Source organism: Falco rusticolus, chromosome 5 (assembly GCF_015220075.1).
Source record: "Falco rusticolus isolate bFalRus1 chromosome 5, bFalRus1.pri, whole genome shotgun sequence".
Classification (NCBI taxonomy): domain Eukaryota; kingdom Metazoa; phylum Chordata; class Aves; order Falconiformes; family Falconidae; genus Falco; species Falco rusticolus.
This window is the reverse complement of record NC_051191.1, coordinates 22721761-22737318: the sequence shown is the minus strand read 5'-3', so window position 1 is coordinate 22737318 and position 15558 is coordinate 22721761. Positions and strand designations below refer to the sequence as shown.

Sequence of the window (15558 nt, the reverse complement as noted above, 5' to 3'; positions counted from 1 at the left end):
TGATCACTGAAGTTGACCACCCTACATGTGAATAGATACACCCACTCCAATGCCAAATCGACCCTGTAAACTTCAGGCCTTAGATTCAATTACAAACCCTAGGCAAAGATCAAGAAAGCCCTTTTAAAAATGCTCTTGTACTCCCTTTCCATTAAGGACTTCAAAGTAATAACACTTAAGTCTAATCTAGGCTTTCAATGTTCCAAACTTTAAAGATTCAGGCTTTTAAACTTCCATTCATTCGCTCTTCATTCAACAATTGGTTTACAGAAAGATATTTAAATTGTTTTAAAAGCACCAGGGCTCACGGTAGGACCTTTTGATTCTTTAGCAGGCACTACTACGTATTTACTTTCGGCTTTCCATTCGTCACATGCTGGCTAGTTCACATTCAAATGAATCACAAGCGCACCAGAGCAAACAAGACAGGTAATGGAAAGGAATCCAATTCAAACAACGTCCAGTACAGTAGTCCAGAACGCTGTTTGCTTCACTTTTTAACTTAGCATGTTTAGAAACAAGACGTTATAATTAAGAAAGTCTGTAATTGCTTAAACTTATACAGAAACGCCACTAAAAAACTCCCTATCTATTAATAGTCATCAGTGACAGAAAGGCATTGATGGAAAACACAAGGTACTGCAATTAATCAAAAAATAATCAAATTATTTCCAAATGTATCTCCAGAAGAGGGGTGGGGTGGGGTGGGGGTGGGGAGTGTGTGTATCCCAAACCCTGTTACAGAACCACACTATTCTCCCAAAATGCACAAATGCTAAAGCAGTGCAGTAACTATATGAATACTACCACCCCCCAGCTTGCAGTTTACAGAAACAAGCAAGCATTGTGCTTTAAGATGCATCATCCTTTACATAAAAAAAAAAAGCTCATGGCCCTTGCGATCTAGAGAACTCACCAAAAGCAAAAGAGAAACGTTTGTTCTAGCTCAGCTCAAACTGTAATGAAAATTAACATCTGACCAGGACAGAGAGAAAACCGCAGTTTAATGAAACTGCAGTTAGTGACATCCCATAAAACAATGACAATCACTTGTCTTTGAGTCAGCTATATTTCCACATCTAGCATAACTGCTCTGGGTGACTCACACCAATAATCTATCCGAGAGATAAGTAAAGGAAATCTCTACCATGGTTTTGTTGCAGCTTTTCAAGATGAAACGTAATTTGCCTGGTGCTCCTCATCTGAACTTCAGTTATTTGAAAATTGAATTTGAATTCCAATTCGTCTTTAGGAATTTTCTCAGAAGCAACAAGCTTAACTGGGGTAATGTAAGATGCACAAAACTGGCAAGTAAGATCATGGTCTAACCAGATCCTGTTTTCAGTAAGAAGCAGCTTTTTAGGCTGCCTACAGGCCTTTATAGGAAGATGATTTCTGTATTGGGGTAGCCAGTTTCTGCTTTAAATACAAAGTTTATATTATCTTTTCATCATGTTTCCATCTGCAGTGTTTCATTTTGTTTGTTTTTCTCTTGGTTCAAAGTCCCAAGTTCAAATTCTGTTCTTGCACTACTTAGTTATAGCTGTAGGCAAGTCAGTTCAGCCTTTTTTTTTTCTATAGGTCTATTTCTATAGATCTATTTCTCAATCTGTAAAAGGACAATCATAAACATTTATCTACTTTAAATAGATATTGGAAGGATTTGTTTATCCTGACAGCTTGTTCTTTGAATACACCACGACTCTATAAATAAAGTCTAAGAAGAAATTACCTAGTTTAACAACATTAACTGGGTTCATTATATTTTTTGTAAATGGTTTGTTACACTTTCATATCCTTTCCTTCCTGAGGGATACTGTTTCCTACAGTATGCTTCTAAGCCTCCCTTCTAGTGAACCATGATACCCTAAGATGAGTTAATGTTAATTATGGCCATTAAAAAATAAAGGGGGGTTGGGTTGGGGTGCAAAAAAGCCCCAGTATATTGAAATATAACCATTCAGATTCTTAAAATTTAATACCAGTTTAATCAATGTATAGAATTTTTTTCCAGTCCTCCTCCTGAGGGAAAGTACCCAATAGAAATGGGAGCTCCTTATTTCATTGCTTTTAATGTTATCTCTTCTATTCAGTGTTTTGCTGACTAGTATGTGTAATCTCATGCTTTCTAATTCCAGTCTTTGCTTGACCTCACAGCACTCTAAATGTGCACTTGGAAAGTAAACTAACTGTATCTGTAGCTCATTTAACAGTCAGTTAATCAGCTTCCTATTAGAAAAAATATATTACTCTAAACCAAAGCGTAACTCTGGAGATGAAACAAAGATGAATCTCAAGCCTTGTAAAGCTTCAAACCTGAAGTCAGCTGAGGCTTCTCATCATTAAAGATAAAAAAAGGAATAAATGAACTCACCACAGCTACTAGTCCTGATGTTAGCTGTAATAAAGAGATTAAGATCCAATACTAAAATGGGAGGAAGGAGTCAAAATGATCCCTTAGAGTAGTCATTTAATGAAGCACTGTTTTATCAGTGCGTGCTATGCCCAATTTGATGGGCCTTTCTTTGCAATAATTCAGTTTCAGTCAATGTTGGAAGGAATAAACTTGAAAGCACACCCTCCTCTATGTTAAAGTTCATTCTAAACTCTTGCCTTTCAGTGCACAGAACAGGCATTACAAATGCAGCCCTCCCTTGTATGCTACCAGATGATGGCAGTCAAAAAGAATTGAGCATTAAAACAAAGCCTTCCATCAATACAGAAGAAACACAGGAAAGTAAAACAGGGGACAGCACTGTGCTTCAGCAGCTAGAGCACCTTTTTTCGTGCATAATTGGGGGGGGGGGGGGGGGGGGGGAAGGCTCCAAAAAACAGTTTCACTGAAAGCCAATATGGGGATGCTTCAGCAGTTATGAATTTTGTACAGCAGACACCATGATGTTAATTAGCACAGCACTGTAAAACCTGTGCATTCTTCTCATCCTTCTGGGTGCAAAGCTAGGTACATCACAGGCTGAGCTGACCACAACCTCAGCATCACAGAAACGAGAGCCTTTCCCAGGCAGATGCTGTCTGTAGTCATCCCGTGCTAGCAATACTGTGACAGCTTTGAGGAAAGGAAGAACTACTCAGCCATAGGAAATCATGGCAGTGGATTAGGAAGAGATCAGATACCTGAATTACAATTTGAGCAGAAAAATTTAGCTACTTAGGTACCCATACGGCTCACTACTACAGCATTCAAGAAGTCCCCCAGGATCTCAATACTTTTGCTTCTTTTTGAAGTTCTTCACCCAGTTCCTTCAAAAGGCTGTATTATATGCATATCACTGATCGGATCAATCTGACTCTGCAATTCAAACTGGCCTCCATTTTTAGAGTTGTCTGCTATAAAATTTCACGTCACAATGAGAGTGACATCAGTTGCAAAAATTTTCTAGCAAAGAATACTGGTCTAACTTTTTTAAGTTCTGCTTTCTTTGAAAATAAGATTTACTGTATAGACCTGTGCTTTTCTTCCTTGCAGTGTTTTTGACTGAAGCTGGCAAATGCATTACATTTAGTTAAAGGAGCATGTGGTCTTGGATCTGTTAATCTTATTAGTTACCGGGAAACAGGTAACAAGGTTGAGGAGATGCCTTTTTAGTGCTTCTACAGAGAAAAAGAAGGCTTTAACTAGCTGGAAAGTATATAGATCCCTATAGTGCAGCTTATAGTGTTAAAATTTGTTCCTGTAATGCAATGAACATGACTGATGAGGCATCTTTATATAGATACATAAAGTTACGTCTACAATGGAAATTTTCAGTGAAAATCTGTCTCTCCAGCAAAGCAGCCGTACTCAGTGCAAAACTGATCTCTGACGCAAGACAAATTTTTCTGCTTCAAGTTTGCAAAAGCACTGAGCTGGTGTCACAAAAAATCTCAACATGCTTCACCTTTTTGTGTGTCTACTGTCTGTTCGGTCCCTCTCTTTTCCCTGTTTAAACTGTACATTCCTTGGGGCAGAGACTGTCTCTTTAGGACAGTGTTATGCAGTAAGGGCCCTCACATAGCTGGAAAACAAAATAATAGTTGGCACACTTGCTCTTCTAACTTGATGTGCAAACTTGTCCTCATGTCCTCGGACAAGGAAATTTATTCTATTCTGCTTACGTACTACAGCGGGGGGAAAAATAAAAGCCACAGCACATTCAGTAAATTCTTGGATTTTTACAGGAAACTTTGACAGTACAGCACTTTTGCAGGATAAGGAAAATTATGTAGCTTGTAACGCAGCCAGCTGGTACCTCCAACATCTCCCTCTTTTTGCTCAGTTTCATCAGTTACTAGTTACAGAGAAAGCAAGACAGACCCAAGAACTCAGATATGAGCTTCCTCAAGAGACTGAGTGTTTTAATACAATGGCATCTATAACACGTGCTTCAGCCTTTTAAACTAAATCCTGCACCTGAGACTGCTTGGCATGGACATTCACAGACTACAGTCTTCATTCAAGCTTCAAGGCTGGCCTTCCAGTTGCTGGAACTCCAAAAAAATATTTTTGTAAATATTTTCAGTGGGATGCGGCTTCATCCGCTTTCTGCTTTTCAGAGACATTAAATTTCTTGAATTCTAAAGCTAGCTGTTCAGGTATTTTCTGAAAAAGGAAGAATATGTTTGCTCATATTTTGCAAGTTTGTGACTTGGCATGCTTAGGCTGTCTTTGAAGAGGCACCCTGCTCCCCACAGTTGCTACCTGTAGTAACAAACAGCATGCACAGGGCAAACCAAAGCACAGCCAGGGCTTCCTTCCAGAACAGACAACTCTGCACCTGAGTGTTTCTGAGTGGCTTCTGGGTCGCTGCACTGCTCACTATGATGAAGGACACAGGAGAAAGTTTGGAGAGCAGCAAGGCAAGCCGTGCTTACTGCCTACCCTTGCCCTAGCAGCCACCGACGGAAGGTCATCTCTTCACCTTAAAAAGCCTACTGCTAGCACAACTGGGAAGCTGGTTGCAATCCACAGCACTTCGGTTTGGTTCTGCACATCATGTAGAAGGGCGGCCTCAAAGGTACTTCTAAGGCTTGGAAGAAAAAGTTGGTTTACTTTTAGAAATATCAAAAAACCACCTCCCATCCAAAGAAAATCCACCATCACCCTTTCCCCATCCTCTCCTCCATTCTCTTAAGATACCCACTGGCTATAAATTTCTGCCAGTGTTTTCAGGGGACAATGGTGATGTGCCAGGTATTATGAGAGTTAAATATGTGTATTACTACAGCTTGCATTATATGACTTAGCTCATCTTCAAGGACAAGTTACTTCAAAAAGCTCTGGGATTAAGAAGAAAAATAAATTATCACATAATGCAAAGACTACCATAACCCAATCAAAACTCCTCCCTGTTCCTCCAAAATTAAACCCCCCAGATCCCAGTGGCTTCAGACAAAAATTGGCTTTCTTCCTTTCTTCCAGCCAAGCCCCAAACTGCATCACAGGGCAAGCCCAGACACCCACTCTTCCCTGAAGGGCACCAAGGAGCTCAATTACTGCAGCAAGTCTGAAGGACACAGCAGCTATGCAGTGGAATACTCAGCAAGTCATCTTTTTCCCCAAAGACACTTACGAGAAAACTGAGGCAGTAGAGATGTATTTCAGTTGAAACAGTACAGCAGTGCACGTAATTTGAAAGGCTGCTCAGCAGCTCATCATGCCAGGAAGAAGAAATTTTCCTTTGGCTCAAACTAAATTCCTTGCTCTTCAGAGGTACTAAAGAGTAAAGCTTTTCCTCTATGGTCTTATTAACATGTAAAGCAACTTAAGACCATCCATTCTGATCCCCATCCTTAAGTGCTCTGCTCAGCTAGAGGTGCATTTCACCCACCTGACAGCAAGAGCTCCAGCTCCCTGAAATCTTTTCAGCTTGTTCAGAAGCATCCTGCACAGGCACTGGCCTAGATTAAGAGTGCAGTTATGCACACACGAATGGTGTTGACCCACTTCTTGTCACATCATCTTGACTACTGAGGACTGTGAACTCCGTTTTATGAACAGCACCTGAACAAAAGCCTGTGTACATACATGAGGTCTTACGAATGCCCATTCACTGTACAGGCAAGGAATGAAAATAATCATTCTGTTATTTCCCATCATTACCCTCCTCTCGCCAACCCACCCACAGACCCACTGCATGCCATCACTATTGAAATACCTTTCACCAGCAGTGTTGGGCTCCTATTCGAAGCAGATGCCACCAGACACGGTGAGTTAGCTAGCACCAGTGGGCACAAGCGTGGTGAACTGAACATCTTTCCAACACAGACAGGAGAACTCTTTAATATTAAAGGAAGCAAAAGCAGCTTAATATAGGTTTCCCTCTACACAACGACAAATAATTTCAAGACACTGTTTCCCCTCCCTAAAATATACTGCAGAGCAAAGTAGAGGGTCTGCTTCAAACCGAAGTCAAACATGAGGGCAGTTTCTCCTTCAGAAGCATTTTTGGGTTTTACCTCTCCAGCTTACAGAAGTAGTAAATAATTCCTGGGTACAACGTAAAAAATAAGACCCATCCCACCACAACAAGCAGCAAGGTTGCTGTCCAGGACATTAAAGCACCCCTTATATCAAGGGCACATTTCATGCTTCATCATTGTAAAGACAGTCGTCTACAGGATTCTTAATGCAGCTCATGCGGAGGAGCAGTGAATGGTAAAAGCTGAGATGTGCTGAAGGGCAGAACAGAGGTTTTACAGTTCATCCTGCAGGCACATACACTGCCTAAAATTGCAGTATAAATGTAAAAATAAAGAAATTTATCTCATCTAAAAGAAAGGAATTTGTCCCACTGTTTCTAAATCGCCTGTGCTATTCCTCTCTTGAAGAGAGCATGTATGTGCACAAAAGGCAACCTTCCAGCTTCATGTTGACAGAGAAATTTTTAAAACGTAAGCAAATCCAGGAGTTTTGCTTCTAGAATAAGTTAAACAAGGCAAAGGTTATTGCATTTGTGCTCCCTACTATCATCATGAAACTAGGATCCTTGTCCCATCCAAGCAAGCTGATGACCTGCTGAAGACTCAGTTAACTCCAAGCCAGACAAGATCTATACTAGCAAGCAAACTGCACCAAGCCACGATAAACCCTATAGACCCAGGCTAAAAAAATCAGAATAACTGCTGATTTCAAATGTTATTTTAAAATGTGATACAGTGGACAGAGCACTGCACAGAACCGATCAAAAAGTCTTTGTGGCTTATTCTTTCACAGACACAACTTGGAAACACTGCTCTCCCACCTGTGAGTTTCCTGCTCTTCATTGCACAAAACTTAAAGTGTTGGCCTAAACACAAGTAGTAGGCTGCCAGCTCAAACCATGTTTTGAAACTAAAGTTAAAGCTATGACAGACTTTGCAATTATAACAGTCAACCACCAAAGTGCAGTAAGGAAAAGCGTTACTTCAAACTTCAGCGTTCCCAGTGTGACAAAACAAAGAGGTAGCAGGTATCCTCTGGTATTTTCAAGTTATATAGAAAGGGGAACAAAAGACCACATCCTTCCTTTTCTGGCTCCCTGTCCATATAACCCCTGTAAGATTTTTGCCACAAGAGTATCGCAACACGCAGCTGTCAGGCAACACACACAGCCCTTCACACCAATGCCCTGAAGCAGAAGAGCAGCCGGGTGAGAACAGAGCTACGTGAGTGTCTGTGCATAGCAAAAGCAAGAGCAGCTGCCCTTCTAGAAATCACCTTTGAAAAGAAGTATGAGCCTGGTCTCTTAGGGTGAGGATCTGCACTCGCATCACCTCACCCAGCTGCTGGGGTCACAGAAAAGCAGTCCTGGTCTCACCACAACCCTCCTGGCTCTGCAAAACCTTCTCTTCCCTTCCGCTGGTACCTGCTCACATGCAACTGTACAACAGGCTAGACGAAAGACTTCCCCAAAGATCCAGCCAGAGACACATCTGTAAAAACAGCACTCCTATTTAAAGGCAGGTGTAGAAGGGAGAAGAAATATGTCCCTTACTGTTTTTTCTCTCTCCTGTGTACACTGAATGTCTTTGTTTAAGCATTTATCATTACAAAACCCTCCTGTTTTTCATAGTCTAACTAAGACCAACATGTGTGGTGTTGGTGGAAGAGCAGTCAATCGACCACTAATTGCATCACAGCCAGGTAACCAAACCTATTTTCATGCCATGCCTTTTGGACCATGCCTCTTCTCCTATTCCATTGTGCAGGGGGAAGTTCTTTCATTTCAACACTACTCAATAGTTCAGGAGACACAAGTTCAACTTCTTGCACCACTACAGTTCCCATGCACTCACAGATGACCCATTTATTTTCTTGTGCTTTTATTCCCCATCTGCAAAGGAAGGTGTCTTCCCCACAGTGGGAAGACACAGCACCTTTCCTTCAGCACAGTTTTGACAGGACTGATATAATGAAGCATGCACAGAGATAAGCCTGACGAGAACAAGCAAGATGTGGACAGAGGAAATTACCACTGAGAAACACAGTTCTAGCCAGATAATTTATCTTGCTCCTAAAATGTTTTTCCCATCAAATTTGCAGCTTTATGTTCAGGTTAGCATGGGACCGATTCCCTTTCCACAGCTGAAACCTCCCATTGTCTGTTAAAATTAAGCATCAAAACCCCCAACTTACATGCACTTTATGTAAATACACAAGAGTCACAGGCCCTTTGCAACATGTTAAGCCGCAAACCATACTTCCAGTAATACTCCAAGCACACACCAGGTCTGGCCAAGCCAGAATACATTTTACACTAATCACTAAATTGAAAAAGAATTAAGCACATTTTTTCCGAAGTTAGACAATGCATGTATCTTGCTCTTTGACGCTTGATTTTTCCAAGAGCGTCAGGATGGCATCAGCTGTGAGTTGTGTCAAATATGCTCTTTTTGTGTACTTAAGACATGCAAATAGATGCAAAGTTGAACAGCGCAAAGATGTCAGATACAAAAATGGCTCAGCAGAGACTCTGCAAAGCTGAGCAATGAAACTTGCTCTATTTAAAACTATCATGGTGCCAGAACAGCCTTAGAGTTGGCCACATGTATTTAATACTGTTAACTGCATACAAAGATAACAGTTTTACTCAATAAAATCTTTTGTTGTTGTTGAAACTTTGATGGAGCCAAAATTCTGCTAAAGCTAATTCCTGGTTAAACAGTTCCACACTTCCTCCCACAGCTAGCAAAAAGGAGTATTTTCTTCTATCTTCTTTCATTTTTCCCTTTTCCCCAATTTTTAGATATTTTCCTGTCCTTACTGATGATATGAAGGGCCGTTCTCAAAAACAGTTGTTTCTCAACATCCTGAGCATGGCACTATGTAAAAACTGAGGGACTCCCCAAACCCCGCACTACTCGGTTTCTCTCAAGCCTGGTTGTTCCACTGCGTGACTGTCAAACAATCTGCCACTTCAGCAAATGCACTGACCATAGCCAACACATAACTCAGCTTGTAAAGAAGAGGCACGTGCATGTACGAGAAAGATCTCCCAACTGCAGCTGCCACACAGCTAGCTCCTCACTTACCCTGTCACCCAGGAGTGCTGTAGGGGTCAAAACAGTCTCAAAAGTTTTAAACGCTCAAGGGTGAGCTGGAGTTCTGAGAAATTATCTTAATTTTGAAGACAGAAAAAAAAAAGATGCTAAGACTGAAAAGGAAAGAAGATAGTAAATTAAGGGATGTAAGAGCTGAAGCAGAGGACAAAGCAAGTGGGAAAGCATTTAGAGGACCTGATGAGATAACTCTCCCACCCCTTCCTCTTCACTTTTTGGGAAGCATCAGCAACCATGTTAATTAACAATACTTAGGTGCTGGAAGCAAAACAGCAACATTACTCTTGAGCATTTGGGACTTTGAAAAACAGAAGTGACACTTCACCTGCCAAAATCATCCCTGGCAAAAGTCCACTGACATCAGTGGAATTACACCAAGCATGAAATTGGCCCACAGTTGCTTGAAGACAATAAAGGCTTTGTTTTAGGAGATATGGGGTGTTTGTGGTTCTTTTTAATAAAGCCCAGTAAAGTTTTTTAATGTCCCTGAGCAAATATTGCTGACAATAACTGAGCAGCTATCACATTCATAGTATATGCTGTCCGTCCATATATTGCTAGGAAAACATCCATCAATAAAGCAAGAGATTCTCAGCATTCTGCTGATATCACAGGGAGATCAAAGACTGTTTAAATGCCTCTCAAATTGTCCCCAAGATCCACATGCAATTATTCTCATCTTTAGAGACATTCTTCCACGCTCATACTGCTCCGCCAAGTCAACAAAATTTAAACATCTTCATTGGTGCTACAGGATTTAGCACACACATATATGTACCACAATGCAGAACAGCACTGCTGCCAGAGAGTTATTCAACAATACTCCCACCACAAACTATACACAGCAACCACACTATGCTCACACAGAAGCATCTCTTCCTCATTTTGTTGCATTTTTGTTTGACTTTGCGAATTCTCAACAAAACCCAAGAAGCTCACAGGTTCCCACCTCTCTGTTGAGTTTGCTACAAGCGCGCCCTGAACTTCTGGGACCAGACTCTGCTCCAACGCCAGCCACGGGCATACACTGCAATAACACAGTATCGATACATGCCAGAACTCATGAAGCCATGAAAAAAATCCAGCAGAAGCAAACAAGTAGTTTAAGCTACACAGAGCTCCTGTGTTGTGTCCCTTCCCTTTGTGAACCCTCAAAACACACTTATCCATGCAGTCACGCCGGCCAGCCACGCTGGCTTTCAACCCAACCTGTTAGGAAGAACTGGATATTGGTACTCTCAGGGCCCTCGAGGGAAACTGACAGAGCCGCAGCAGGAGGGCCGGCCGCAGGGTCAGCGCAGGCCCTCGGGGCTCGCCGCGCTCCAGCTCTTACTCTTTTCATAGGTTTGTAAGGAAACATCCACTGTCCGCATCAGAAGTTCAGCTGCTCTGAATTCTCATTTTACAGGGCAGGACATATAGGAAACAACAGACATATCTATATATATATATTTATTTGCTGTTCCTTTTCCACCTCTTCCTCCTACCCACCACCACACACCCCACCAGGCTGCACCCACGGACCCCGCCGGGCCGCGGCAAGAGCCGCCAGAGAAGCTGCCCCCGCCGCACGCCGAGGCGCCCCGCCGACTCCCTTCTACTTTGCCCCCCCACCATCACCCCCTTTTGTTTTTTTCTTTTGCAGCGCCACGGTTAACTCGCCGCGTCTCCCTGATGAAGGAGCAGAGACGGAGCTCTCCCGGCGGAGCCCCACGGCCCCCTCCCACCAGCGGCACCCCGACCCCCGCCGTCCCTCACACCGCGGACCCTCAGCGGGAGCCGCCTTCTCTCAGCCCACCCCCCCCCCCCCCCCCCCCCCCCGGGCTGTCCCGTCCCTCCCCGCCGGCGCCGCGCCTTTGTGTGAGGAGACACAAAACCTACCTCGCCGGGGCGGCTCTCCCCGCCCGGCAGCGCGGGGGACGAGGGCAGGGGGACCCTGAGGCGCCCGGCGGGAGCAGGGAAGGAGGGAAGCCGGCAGCTGCCCGCCCGCTGGCTGACGGACTGACTGACTGGCTGGCTGACTGACGGGCAGACTGCCCGCCCGCCTGCCCGCCGGCGCGGCCCCGCCACACGCGCGGAGCCGGCCCGGCCTCGCCTGAGGGGAGGGGAGCGGCGGGGCGGGCCGGGGGCGGGCCCGCCGCTGAGTCACCGCCGAGGCCGGCCGCCCGCCCGCCTCCTTTGTTGTCAGGCGTGGAAAAATCCGGGCTGGGGGGGCTTGGCTGGTTGGAAATCCCGAGAGAAACGGGGGGGAAAGGAGGGGGTGTGGAGGCGGCGGTGAGCGCCCTGCAGCCCTGCCGGAGCGGGGCGGGCGGCTGCAGCCAGGCCCGGCCGCCCCGCACGGGAGGGACCGCAGGCGGGGTGCCCGAGGCGGTGGGCCAGCCTGGCTCCTCCGAGTGCTCCCTCACCTGCAACGGGAGGCTCCCAGCTGCGCCTTCCTTTAACTTGCCCCGAGCGGTTTCTTCCCCCATTCCCGGGCCTGGAGCCTCGTTCCCTGTGGATATTTCCACTGGTCCGTCTAGGAATCAATGTCCCCACTCCGGGAGCGAACCCATCCAAATAAAAGCCAAGGAACCCACGGCCGGCCAGCCAACGTGTGCCTCAGCGTGCCCCAAAGTCTGTTTGATATCAAGTGATACCCAATGGCAGCATGACCGAGGGCTTGGGACACAACACAGCCTGGACAGACCTTGGGAATGAACACACACACAGGAGAAAAAAAAAAAAAAAAAGTCCTTTGGGGATGAAATGTGTATTTATACATTGGTGTGCATACTTGGGTTGAATCAATTTCTTTCATACATTTATCACTAGGGTTATTTTGCGTCTCTTCAGAGTAGATGACTTGAATCACAGCAAAGTGTCGGAAGCAACTTGAGTCATCCCAGGGATGGAAAGCGTCAGACTGATGTGAGGAGCTCAGTAACTTGAGGAGCTGAGCGTTCAGTGTCGCTTGGGCTGCCTTTCCTTCCAAAAATTCCCAACCCCAAAGAATCCCTGTAGGAAGGATGTTGGGTTCTCAGTAGATGGTGCTGTTTCCGCCAAATCTGTCCTCAATAACCCACTGCCCCAGCATGGCAAGAGGAGCCAGTGGGTAGAGAGAAACATGTTTTCTGCAGGGCAGGGCTGCAATCCAGAGTGCTCGTTTGTCCTAAAAGACTGCTCAGGTCTTTGTGTGTGGCTGTTCTTTCACTAGGAAAAAAAGGCAGCCCGGGTGAAACCTAGCAAATGGATGAAATGCAGAGCATGGGTGGCCCCTGTTAGTTCTGGTTCAATTTGAGTCTGTTGCCCAGCACCGACATAAGCCATCAGAGCTATGCTGTGAACAACAGGAATGTTTTAAAATACTACACGTGCCTCAAAAAGTCACCTATGGCATGCCAAGTTGGACACCCATTTGTGTTGTCCATGTTCACAGTGTCAGCCCTGGTTACGGGCAGCTTCATTCACCAGGTGCTCTTTCTTTTACAGGAGTGTTGTGAGATATAGTTGTTCTGTATGTGGAGCCCATGGATACTGTATGGAGAAAAACCTCATAAAAATTGATTATTTTTTTTTTATTAAATGCAGTACAATGATGTGCCTAGATGAACGAGGGACTATAAATATCGAACAGTTCCCTGTTCCGTAAGCAGCCCTCCATCCAAAGCATGGGAGGGGGAAATGGTGTATGACTAGGGAACTGCAAACAGCAAAGAAATAGAATGAACTGCAAGGCCAGCAGGAATGCCGGATTTCCCTATCTTTTGCATTCTTGACCTTATGCACCTCCCCGTATCATTTCTGTGTGTAAGCATTAACCATTTGTATTCTAAAGATACTTTGTCATCCTTTTATCTCCATTGCCTTAGACACTGCACAGGCAGTTGTCCCTGCTCTGAAATCTGACACTTTACATCAGTGTTTCCCAACCCTTTCTCAGCTCAGACAACTATCTTTCTGCAATATGTACCATCTCCCAGCAGATCCTGCACATCCACACCTTTAAATGGAATGTAACACTTTGCAGAAGCTACCAAAAATTTCTGGGTATCTTGCCATGACTTGTCAAAGGAGCACAGGCATTTTTCATGGTGATAGTTACTTTGTTCCAGTGTTACATTTAGTTTAGGTGTGTGGTTAAGTGGTGTTGTCTTGGCCCTACCAAGTACAGGTTTAGCAAAGTCCCTCCCCACACTTACTGTTGGCACGTGTTCTGTGAAATGACTGTAATGCTGTGCAACTCCTAAGCTACCACAGCTGAACCCAGACTTGAAAACTATTGCTAGGCATAAGCAAGAAAGAGGAAAATCTGGGAGACACAGAAAGTTGAAAAGACTGACCAGGAACATATCTGAGGACCAGCAATGGCTGAGATCAACCTGTTATCCTGGTATCTTAATTGCTCACTCAGTGCCTCACACAAGACAGTGGTCAAATGACAGCTCTGAGTCAAACACTTCACAAGTAATTTAAGGGATAGCTTGTATCATCAGGTTGCCTAGCTGTGGTGCAAGAGCTGCTAGGTGCCCCAGACTCCTGGCTGGGGAGAGAGTGATTCAGTCCAGCTCAGCTGCAGCCCTTAAGGAACAGGGACACATTAGGAGTCGGTATCACCTCCCATCTGTGAGCCACTCAGGTTCCTGGCCTTCCTGTTTCTTCTTTAAGGCACAGTATATGTGCCTCATGGCTCTTACCCACATGAAAATTATAGTGCATGGTTCAAGCAACAAAAAAGTTTGGCCACAACTGCATTTTACTTATGACAAGCCTTCTTCCTCCAGCACTGTGGGTACCAAAACTCCAGAAAGCGCTTGAGAAGGCCTCAGGGGTCTGTCTAGATGAAAAGTGCTATATAAGTGTAAGATGTTACCATTTTATTTTAAATCAAAAGCAGTGTATTGGAATCCAAAAAATGAAGAAACTGGCTGCGCTTTAGAACAACTCTCAGGCAGAATGATGCACTGGAAATACTTAACAAGATAAATCCCTTTTTTATTAATATCACAGCCAAAAGTATATAGTCATTCTATTGTGTAAGTGTCATGGGACGTATGTAGTATGTAATTTGGCATTTTGGTATCTTGCGAATCAAGTATTATGTATTTTAATTGCCTGTTGGTGTTTGCATTTCTTCTCAGTCAAACTGCAGAATTAAAAGCAAAATCATCCTTTAATTACTCGAGTTGTCCTCTTTATGGGGTAGAGGATTGCATTTTACTCTGTGCCTGCACCATACCTGGCCTTTGAGTGTTACCATAATATTACCTTAAATAATAACAACAGTTTCACTGTGGTAGAAACAAAGTGGAATACAGAGTCAGCTGCTGTGGGATCCTGCTTGCTTCATTTCAGCTGTCTGAAAGCAGGCGTCTCGTCTGAGCAGGTCATGTAGGCTGGGGAAAGGCAGGTACCTCCAGAGGGAGAAGCATGCCTCCCACCTTCGGTGTCTGTGCTAGAACTGGCTTAATTGCTTCTGGAAGTGCTTCTGCTGGTTATACAAGGCAGAGGCCTGACAAGCTACAGCTAGATGCCTTCCTCAGAAATTCTTTAACTGCGTGTAATTCCTTTACCCAAAGTGGCAAAACAATTCCTCATTATCTGCTCCCATTTGTAAACAAGAGACGAGTGCTGCCTGTATACCAGTATTTTTACTCATAACACGGAAAAGCGCTGACTTACATCATAGGAGAATGTGGTTTTCCTTATTCCAAAGTAGCCAATTTAAATGGGGGAGGTAGGGGGTGGGGGTGTCTAGATTTTTAACTTAATCAAAGTAAATCAACCAGAATGCAGATTGCTATGAAGGTTTTTCCATACCATAATTCTGCAGAAACATCAGTTAAGTATCTGAAGAAACATCTGCTATGCACATAGATGTATAAATATACATAGGAGCTGAACAATATGACTTTTGAGTTTGAAGGGTTTTCTTTACACAAAGCCAGGGGCATAAAAGGGATTTCCTCTAAGTTTTCCTGTGTATTAATAATGAAGATCAGGATGCCACCTTTGTTTCCTCCCCTTCTGAGAATACAGTGAAAG

General features: G+C 44.1%; 1 protein-coding gene across 2 annotated transcripts in view; it reads right to left on the bottom strand.

Moving 5' to 3' along the window:
- Positions 1-11585, bottom strand: part of FAM107B (family with sequence similarity 107 member B) — a 62739-nt gene extending 51154 nt beyond the window's left edge. The window contains exon 1 of one of the 2 annotated variants that reach the window (XM_037389124.1): positions 11419-11585. The gene's annotated coding sequence lies outside the window, so the exon portion shown is untranslated. The remainder of the gene's footprint in view (positions 1-11418) is intronic. The other variant, XM_037389122.1, reaches the window with a different exon arrangement.
- Positions 11586-15558: the final 3973 nt, after the last annotated feature.